Here is a 10,478-nt window from a genome sequence, read left to right on the forward strand (position 1 = left end):
AGGACTTATAGATGGTTACACAGGTAGCCAGCAGACTCGGCCGTATTGCAGCCGAGTGTCAGCTGACTCAGCTGTGTTCCAGCTCCATGCGGCCAAATGTGAGCCACCTTTTTGCCCATTTCATTGTTGCCATATCTGGCCCAGATGTAGCTGTTACGGACATGGGCCTATTCTGGCTGAGACATGGCAGCCGGGTTTATCGGCACCAAGCACTGAAACGGCTCTGGCCCGTTGATGGCTGACGATTCTGGGCCGGTTCTGGCATTATAGAAGCGAGCCTAAATTGACTGAGACACACAGACACACATTCTCATCAGAATCAGAATCAGCTTTTATTGGCTATGTGTGTAAAGATACATGGAATTTGACTGGTTACACGTTGATCTTTGATAGTTTTATAATGCAATAAATACATTATATTACATTACATATATGTAATAACACTAAAGATATCCCTCAAAGTTGTCTCTCTCATATAAAGCTACACAATAAAAAACTATTTTAACCAGTGGCGGCTGGTGGATTTGTTTTGGGGTAGGGCCAGCCAATCAATTTCAGTAAACATCCTATTATGATTCAATGCAACAACAAAAAAGGTACTTTTGTAACTTTGCAGTTACATTTTTATAATGTATTCCAACACTGACATAATAAGGACATATTATTCATACAATTCAGCTCACCTAGACCAAGAGGTTCCCTGGACACAGAGGAGATGTGACATAAATGAGTAATACCTGAAATGACTTGAGTTTTTTTAATAATAGGTGGCTCTGTAGGTTGAGCCACCGTCTTTCAGTAGATTTGCATTTTGCTCGACAGGGATCGAATCCAGGTCGTTGCGATCTTTTTATAAATATATTTTCTTTAATGTATTTCTTCATACGTGGTTGTGATGCAGCGCTCACTTATACAATCACGATCGCTGCAATGGAGATGAAATGTGGCTTGAAGATCTCCAGCAATATGTTTGTGAATTTGAGACGAATCTGGTGACCAGACAGAAAACCGCTGCAGCTGTGAAGTGAAGACAACGCACGCACGCGAAGGGAAACCAGTAGGTTTGAAAACCAGTTGGGGTGTAACACCGGTAGCTCATCGGTAGCTACGATGAGTGACAAGCTACAAGCTACACAGCTCATGAGACATTCACTGACTTCCTGAACCCAGTAATTACAATAACCAGTCTTCTTATCGAGAACAACTTCTTCCTGTAAACACAATAACACTTTAAACATAACAGGTTCACATGACATGTCACTCAGTTCGTTACAATATAGTTATTTACCTGTTTTTGAATGCTGTCTATGAACCTCTAGACAAGTCCTTTAATGAAGACAGGGTCGATGTTCCTCTTCTGCAGCTGGTTGAATAGCATGTCCACATTTGGCATGATCTTGCCCCGTCTGTAAATAAACAACCGTTTTCTCTTTGGTAAGCTAGCTGGCTAACGTTAGCCAGCTAGCTAACCCCTCGCCACTGCTTGGTTTCTGGAGGGCAATGCCAGGGAAAAAATGTAGCATAGCGTTGTTTACTTCCTCCAGAATGTAATCCGCAACATGTCCACATGTGCTGCGCGGTCTGTTCTTGTGCTGATTTCAGGAAGTTGATCTGGGCCCAGTCGTTTCACCAGGAGATTCTCAGCCACAGCCAGAGACAGGCAGGTGAGAACAGAACGAGACGAGAACACGCAATCTGGGGCGAGATGAGAATTGCCCCACGTGGGCTGCGGAAGTGACCATATATGGTTACTTGATTAAACAACAGGCAACCATTAGGGCCTCCCTCATGGGGTCCTTCTGCATAAAAGAACCGGGCCTCATTCTCGTTCGTTCTTTTCGTTCTCCACCGACATCCGCTCTTTTGGTAAGTACCCGCATTATTAAATTGTTCAAATATGGTGGGAGATCTCTATTTAAGACATATTTATAAATTACTCGTTTTTGAGAGAAGCTCAATTCCTCCACATCGCCCGTATATATCCAATGCTAACCTCGCTTAAGCTAGCACGTTAGCTAGAAAACGTGCCTGAGGACCCGAATAATGCTGTTAGTTGAGCACAGTAACAACGCCTCGCACTGCATCGTAAAACTGTTTTAACCGAGCCAGCTGGTTTACAAAGGCAATAAGGGTTGGAGTAACTTGAATGTTAATCAGAATGTAGTTACGATCTAGCGGACGTTTTTATCGCAGTGAAATGTGTGTACCGCATGGATTAAAGTAGAATATTCTTGCCGTGAGTTTTGGTCCAGAGCCTGCTTCTGGATGGATGGATGGACAGTGAAAATGATAAGAAAACTTTGCAAGTCGATTTATAGTGTGCGCCCCTAAATTTTCAGCTTGCGCCCCTAAAATTTTAAGTTGGGGGGGCCACTGTGCTCCTAGTAAAAAAAGTTAGTCTGGAGCCCTGATGTATGGTACATTGATGAATTAATCCACAGAGGAACTAGCAAGCGGTGACTTGTTATAAAGCCGTATTGCTGTCGGCAGGAATGTTCTCCTGTAACGGTCCTTATTGCAGCAGAGTGTGAGGAATCTCTTTGAGAAAGTGCTCCTCTGGCCCTGCAGCAGGTGGTAGAGAGGGTGGTCCAGGTTGTCCAATATGGACACGTTTCTTCAGCGTCCTCCTCTCCACCACCTGCTCCAGAAACTTCTGCTTGCAGCCGATGGAGCCGGCCTTCTTAACTGGCTTGTTAAGTCTGTTGGTGTCACCGGCTCCAATGCTGCTCCCCTAGGAGACGATGGAGAAGTACAGGGCGCTGACCACAACCGACTGGTAGAACATCTCCAGCATCTTGCTGCACACATTGAAGGATCGAAGCTTCCTCAGGAAAGAGTCGACTCATCCCCTTCTTGTACACAACTTCTGCAGATGGCATGACTCCGTGTTGTACTGGAAGTCAGTGGTGTACAGGGTGAACAGGAAGGGAGACAGAACGGTTCCCTGTGGGGCTCCAACATCACTGACCACCGTCCCAGACAGCACACGGCCCATTCTGACAAACTGTGGTCTGCCTGTGAGGTAGTCAGTGATCCAGGAGATGGTGGACGAGTCTACCCCCACCACCCGCAGCTTCTCACCCAGTAGCAGTGGTTGGATGGTGTTAAATGCACTGGATAAGTCAAAGAAAGTGACTCTCACAGAGACACCGGTTCCATTCAGGTGCGACTGAGCTCGTTGCAGCAGGTAGATGATGGCGTCGTCCACACCCACATGAGGCTGGTAAGCAAATTGTAGAGGGTCCAGCGACGATTTCACCTGCGGTCGGAGGTGGGCCAAGACCAGCCTCTCCAGCACCTTCATCACATGGGAGGTGAGGGCTACCGGTCGGTAGTCATTGAGGACGGATGGAATTCTTCTTCGGGACAGGGACCAGGCACGACGTCTTCCACAGCACCGGGACCTCCTCCTGCCTCAGGCTCAGGTTGTAGAGGTGCTGCAGGACACCAGACAGCTGGGTGGCGCAGGTCTTTAGGACCCTGGGGCTGATGCCATCAGGTCCTTCAGCTTTGCCTTGGTGGAGTCTCTCCAGCTGATGGTGTCTGTTTCCCATGATTACATGCACCTGGTCTGTTTAGGTGTGATGAGAAAGCTCCTAGAGCTTTGGGCAGGGAGCAAAGGTCCACTAGGTTGCCGCTTGCGCTCCAAGACATCAGTTATCAAGCAGTCGTTTGGCTTTAAAATGCCACATTCCTTCAGAGTCTGCCAGAAAGCCACGGTCTGTGGTCGAGACACAGATGGAAGGCTACTGAATTTAGGAAACTACTCTTGTATACTGGGCCAGTTGCACTGCTAGATGTCCTTAGTTCACCAGTGTACAATAACTTTATGTTACTTCATGTTGCCATATCAATTTTGACATGTCCAACACTTTGTCCAGTTCTCTGTGAATTTGCAAAAACACTAGTCTCTTTTGTAGAACACTTTGGCCAGCTTTATGGGAGGGAACATCTTGTGTACAATGTTCATGGTCTTATTCATCTGGTTGATGATGCAAAAGAACATGGTTTCTGCTTGGAAAACATTTCTGGCTTTCCTTTTGAAAATTTCCTTGGCCAAATTAAGAAGATGATTCGAAGCCCACAGTTAAGTTGCACAGATTGTGAGACGTATCTCAGAGTTTGAAAATGTAACTTACTGCAGAGATGCAAGAGATGGTTCAAAACTGAAAACCTCTCACAGTGAAGGCCCAGTTCCATCACATATATCCAGTCGCTCAGTACAAAGAAATAAGTCTTCCAGAGTTGTCAAGTTATGCACTGGTGACAACTGCATCAGGAGTAATGGCAAGATCGGCATAGTCAGAAATATAATTGTGGTTGAGGGAGATCAGTGTTTGGTGTATGATGAGTTCACCCAGTCTTCAGACGTCTTTGACTATCCAATAGTCAAGCCAGATAGGGATGTTCCTTCTTGATGACTTATCTCAGGATGTAAAATGTGTGAAGGTGGATGATAGCGTTTCCAAATATGTTCTTCCATTCAAGAACAAATATGTAGGAATGCCTATACATCATTTGTTGTAACTGCTTGTACTACCTGTGAAGTATATTGAGTTTCATGGTACAGTTGAAAGCTCTAGTATAGTCTGTCTGGGTCTAATTGATCACTTCCTGTTTGTACCCCTGTGTACTTCTGCCCTTTGTTTCCTTGTTTTGGAAGAATTTGGTTCCTCACTCTCCGAGCCAGCCGTGACAGGATGATTATTATTTGGCATGCAGATTAATATCAAATGTGTTCTTGTTTCTCACAGTATTTTTGAAATGTCCAGTCCTTAACATTGAGTCCTGCATGATGTGACGCGTTGTCTTTTTATTTTTTTAATTTTAACAGAACATGTACCACATAGTGGAGTTTCTCAACACCGGGGACATTGAAGTTGTTCCCGAGCAATGGGTGACTAATGGGAGAGCGGTTTGTGCTGTGTCGAAAGCTGAACCCCCTGTTGCTTCATGGGAAAGCGACGCCATCAAAATCGGGTCAACTAAAGGTAAGAATCTCACATCACATTTTGTATAGAAAGATTACGTGAACTTTTCTGGTTCAAGTATTTCCATTTGGACGTCGTATATATATTTTCTCTTCACAGATGCACATAATGGGGCTCTGCAGACCTCGGACCTCCAAACGGAGGATGAAGTGGACCAGCGCCCCGCTTGTATACAAAGGAGGAAAAGGTAAATATACATAATGTGCATCTTTTGAAAGTGATTATGTTTTTTTGTATTCTATTTGTTTAGAAAATATATATATATATATATATTTGGCAAATAAAATGTTCACTGCTATATTAAATGAAATTTGTATTTAATATATAGTATATATATTTTTTAACATAGTGCCCTCTGTGATACCTGTAGTCACCCATGTTACATAAACACTAAATTCATATAGAGCTTCTTGTTCATTACATTCCTTACACAAGTTCTTTTGTTCAACAGAACCACAAAACGATCCCTATCGGCAAGTGAAAGCGACGTGGAGCAGCCCGACGCCTCTCGGTTTAAGAAAGAAAAACAAGCCCCACTGCCTGCTGCCCCACACATTCTTTCTGCACCTTCGACTCCATCAAACAGGTCTCATCAGTCTGCTTTCAGTCGTAAGTATTAAAGATGAGCAAGTTGATAGAAACTATATATATATACACACACACAGATTCTGACTATTCTAAATACCAAAAAACTATTATATTCGTAATGGATTACAATGCAAAGTGAAAAATCACCAAAAAACAGGCACACTTTTTTACTACTAACCAAGACTGAAAGCAGTTATTAAATAATCAAGTATAACTAAACAAGTTTCAGCAAGAAAATATTCATTTTTCACATCATTTAATATCTTGCATAAATGTGTTATCTGGGTGTCCTAAAAAAACATCACATCTTAGCAAAGCAACCAATCACAAGCACTCATTGAGCTTCTTTCTGCATAGTGGATTACAAATATAGGTGTATTCAACTTCACAATGCAATTCTGCTTATGTGCATTATTTATTCCCCCTTTCCACTTCCAGTACAACACTTTCCACAACCATTCTCTCTGCCTAAACCCTCCTTCTGACCTTGTAGCAGCACCAATGACGGCCAGAAGATGGAGTGGGTCACAGTCCTGGTCGGCCCACAATGTGATGACATCTTGCCCTCCTTCATGTGAACGTAAGTGTTATCATCGTTTAGCTGCGTCTTCAGTGATACCACAAACGTATTTGACATAAAAGTTCCAAGATCTATTTATTTTTAGCAATCCTTCGTGAGATCCTGACCCAGCTGGAGATCATTAAAGAGCAGCAGAAGGAAATACTGGTACAGCTGCAGAGCCAAACCAGCGCAGCTCAACAAACTGAAGTGTCCGGATTTCCTCTTGCAACTCCCGAAGACCTTCATCAGATGGAGACTCGCATATCTGTCGATACAGATTTGAAAGAGAAATTGGTAGAGTAACGTTTTGCATACTATTGAGGCTTTTTAAATTGATATTTGACCCTTTAGTTAGTGACTTATTTTATTTTAGTATTCCAACATGACTACAGAGCTTTACAAAAAACGACATATACGTGGCGATAAACTATAAGCCAATATTTCTCTACTTTTGTCAAGTCTTGCTAAGTTTGTGACAAATGTGGAATTTTTGGATGTTGTATATATTGGAGTTATTCTGTGTTGATATCATTCCCCCAAAACATGTTTTTTCTCCATGTGCCCTGCGTTATTAGTTCATGTTTTATTTTAATATTTAGACGGTTGTGAGAAAATAATTGACTGACATTATCGTAATTTCCATCCATTATCCAAACCGCTTATCCTGTTTAGGGCCACGGGGGCACGGTATCGTAATTTATCAACTTAATTGTTTTGGGGTTTGCCTTTTTTTTCATTTTTTCTTTCAGGTCACCTATTTTGACCTTGTTGGGGGGTTCTCCGTTAAAGAGACAGTGTGGCGGGTCCTAAGCAAAATGATGTCCAACTCATTGGCTAAGAAAATTAATTGGAGGGGGGTGAATGGGAAAACGGGCTTTGAGTCCCTTGCCCTGAAAGATGTTGTTTTGAGTAAGTATTTCTTGGTTTCTCTCATTCTGAATATTTAACACTTACTGGTCTGTCAATACATTAATTAATAACATTTCTTTTTATAAAATTAAGATTATTTCAATGCATTTTACACGATTAGGGAGTGCTCCATAGCTTTGAACATAGTAGTAATAAGTGTCACCAAGAAATTAATTGTTTGTACTTTTAACACGTCGGAGCTCTAAATACGGTATTTACATATCAAACTTTTACACGGTTCATCATTTTTTATAGTTAACATGTAATTCTATTCACATGGCATTATTACATTATACATTCCCTTAACTCCTTTTGGTACTTTTAGGGTATATTTTGATGTAAGCACTTTGATGTGATTGTTGTATATCTTCCTTAAAGAATCAGTCCGTCGCAATTCTGTTATCGCAAATGCAAGCGAAGGAGAAACGGAGCGTTTCATAAAGCGTTGGCTCCAGCTGGCATCAGACCGGGAAGGAGGGAGAAGAGCAAGGAGGCAAGCGGCCCCTGAACCACAGCCTTAGTGAGTGTGCCTTCAATACTTAACACATGTGTCATTACACATATACGTGTCTTATACAAAACAAAAAATTCCCCAAAATGTGAGTTGCGACACTAACGACTGACTTGGCTAAGAACTTGGTTACGCATGTTTACAACAGTGGTGTCGTGACAAAAGTCCTGTTTGTTTGACCCGTTCACCTGTCTTGTGTGGACTATCTCACACGTCACACTACCTCGGATGTTCTCAGCTTGTAATAACAACGCATGTGTTGCAGTTAGTTGGAAGCCTGGAGTGTCAGGCGTGGGCGGTGTCGGACATTTTTACATTACATACATAAGGAGTGAGAACGGTTTGCAATACTATTGATAGATTTACCATTTATGTTTTGTAAATTGTGAGATTTCACAACTCTCTCTTTTTTTTTTCTTTTTTTTTTGTCTGTTTCTACCAGGCTGCAGCCTCCGGATTTTTTATTTTTCTTTGGAAGTGAAGATGCCGGAGGGACTGTATTGTGTTCAGTTAGTTATATTTTGAATTTAATTTGATGCGGCGTGCATTCTGTTCATAAAAATGTACTGTAACATTTTGGTCTACGTGTCTTATTTTATTGTATTGTTATATAATAATAAACTATATTTTCTTATTATATATGTTATCTTATTTGGCATTTGTTGGACTGCTTGTGGTTGCAGAAGTGTCCCAAATTTTTATTTTAATTTGTACAAAATATGAATGAGATGCATCTTTCTTTCTTGAGCTCTTTTCTCTACATACAACTATCACATTATAATAATTATTGTTGCCAAACAATGGGATCTTGATGGGCTTATTTTTGTAAATAAAATGGTATTGTTTTTGTGTCATAATGAATATATTCAACCCGATTCTGGGGCTTCATTCGTACTGAGACTCCAGAGTCGCCAACCGGACTCGAACCGACGTGTTCAGGCCGATGCTGACCCCGGTTATTTTTATTATGGCCGGATTCTGGGGTGTCATTCATGCCGCGTCGGCAACCGGACCCGATCAGAGTCGGCGACCAGGTTCGACGTGTTTCTTCTGGCGTGCCGGCTTCGGGCCGGCTTCGGGCCGATGCTGGCCTCGGTTAGTTTCGATTACGGCCCAGTGTTGGCCGCCAGAATCGTTGTATTCGCCGTCATTCATGCCGACTCAGCCGAATACAGTAATTTGTAAAGTGTTAGTAAACGATTAATTCAGGTAGTTGCTACCCGTTAGTTAAGCATGTTCTGTGACCTAATCTAAAGTGAAGACTCTGCTTTACAAAGCATTTATAAGCAGCGTCTGTTATCTTAACAGAAAAGGGAAATGGACACAACACAAAGTGATAAAGAACATTAATATGATGGTGATGGGGGTGGGGGGGGGGCGATGCCCGTCAATGGCATGAGTGTTCATAGTTGGTTATATGTATGTTCCACATACATATTATTGATTATGCTAGCTATGGCTAGAGAACAAACTGCCTGAGGGCACAGCCATAATATTCTTGCAGCAGTGGGTCAATTAATTAATAATTTAAAACAAGCAAACAGTCTAAACTCAAGTACAAAGGAACCACTAGGCAGAAATATGAATTCAACCCAAGTTTATGATACATTCCAATAGCTGTGTATCTTTCCTTCGGGGTGTATAAAAGGAGGCTAACAAAATCGAATGTGGAATCACCGTAGAGTTCAGAAGAGGTCCGGAGGAGAAGGGAAGGAACCACAGCGCCTCCTCACCCCTCGTTGATCTGCGGCTTCTCATTGCTCACACGGCCTCTCTCGGCTGTATTTGTCTCTGCAATGCTCTGCCGGCGTACTCATTGCTGTTAGTGTTGTATTTTTCAGGGCATTATTTCATGGTTTAAGAAGTTGGCTAAATGAGTGACCCATCTTTGTTCTATGGTCCCCAATTTAGCCGTTTCTAAACCAGACCTGGGCATTGAACGGCCCCCGGGCCATAACCGGCCCTTCGGCTGTCGGGAAATTAGGAATAAATGTAAATAAGTGAACATCATGCACGGAATACAGCTGCATTGCTATTATTTTATATGATATTGATATTTATTTTATTAGGTGACTGTTGCTGTTTCTTTTTTCTCAATTGATGTACTACGAAATGCATTTGATTTTTTGCCATTTGGAACGTAATTTATTGCTTTGGAAAAATGTCATCTAATCTGAATATTTTTGGAATATTTCAAAATCAAATATTGAAATATTGCACATTATACCAAAAAAGTGGACACATAATTCTTTAGACATCTCAAATTTGTTTTATGCTATTAACATGCGTTTTACATATTCAGCATTTAGAGTTGGTCAAATGAACCCTTACTTGACCAAAAGGTGAACTGTGTGTATTCTATTACATGGGACGCCGTGTTTTTTGGTAAGCGGAGGACCTATGTTCCTCTATCATTTTCAATAACTAAAAGGAATACAAACTTCAGTAAATAATCATTACAAATAATGAAGAATATATATATATATATATATATATATATATATATATATATATATATATATATATATTTATTTATTAGGAGTACCCTAACGTCCTTTATAAAGTAGAGCATATCCTGCATTTTGAATTGATCAAATCAAATTACCTTTCCAAAAATATTTTCTGGCATAAACACAATATTAAAGACGTAATCAAAAATGAAACAAGTAATCCTTTACAATGTAGTTATTTCTTAATGGTTGCAATCTAACCCTGATCGCCTGTTCATATTTGGCTTATTTAAAATGTTTTACACTCTTATGTCGATGACTGTCTGTCATTGTCTGATCCTTTTTCTTATGACATTTATTCACTATCCTAAGTTTGTAATGGTGTCTCCTTTTGCCATTGCTTGTTTATGTTTGGGTTGTGCTTCGTATTCTTCCTGTTATTATTGTGTTTGTCAGTATACATTTTG

Source organism: Taurulus bubalis, assembly GCF_910589615.1.
Source record: "Taurulus bubalis genome assembly, chromosome: 19".
In the NCBI taxonomy this organism is placed as follows: Eukaryota; Metazoa; Chordata; class Actinopteri; order Perciformes; family Cottidae; genus Taurulus; species Taurulus bubalis.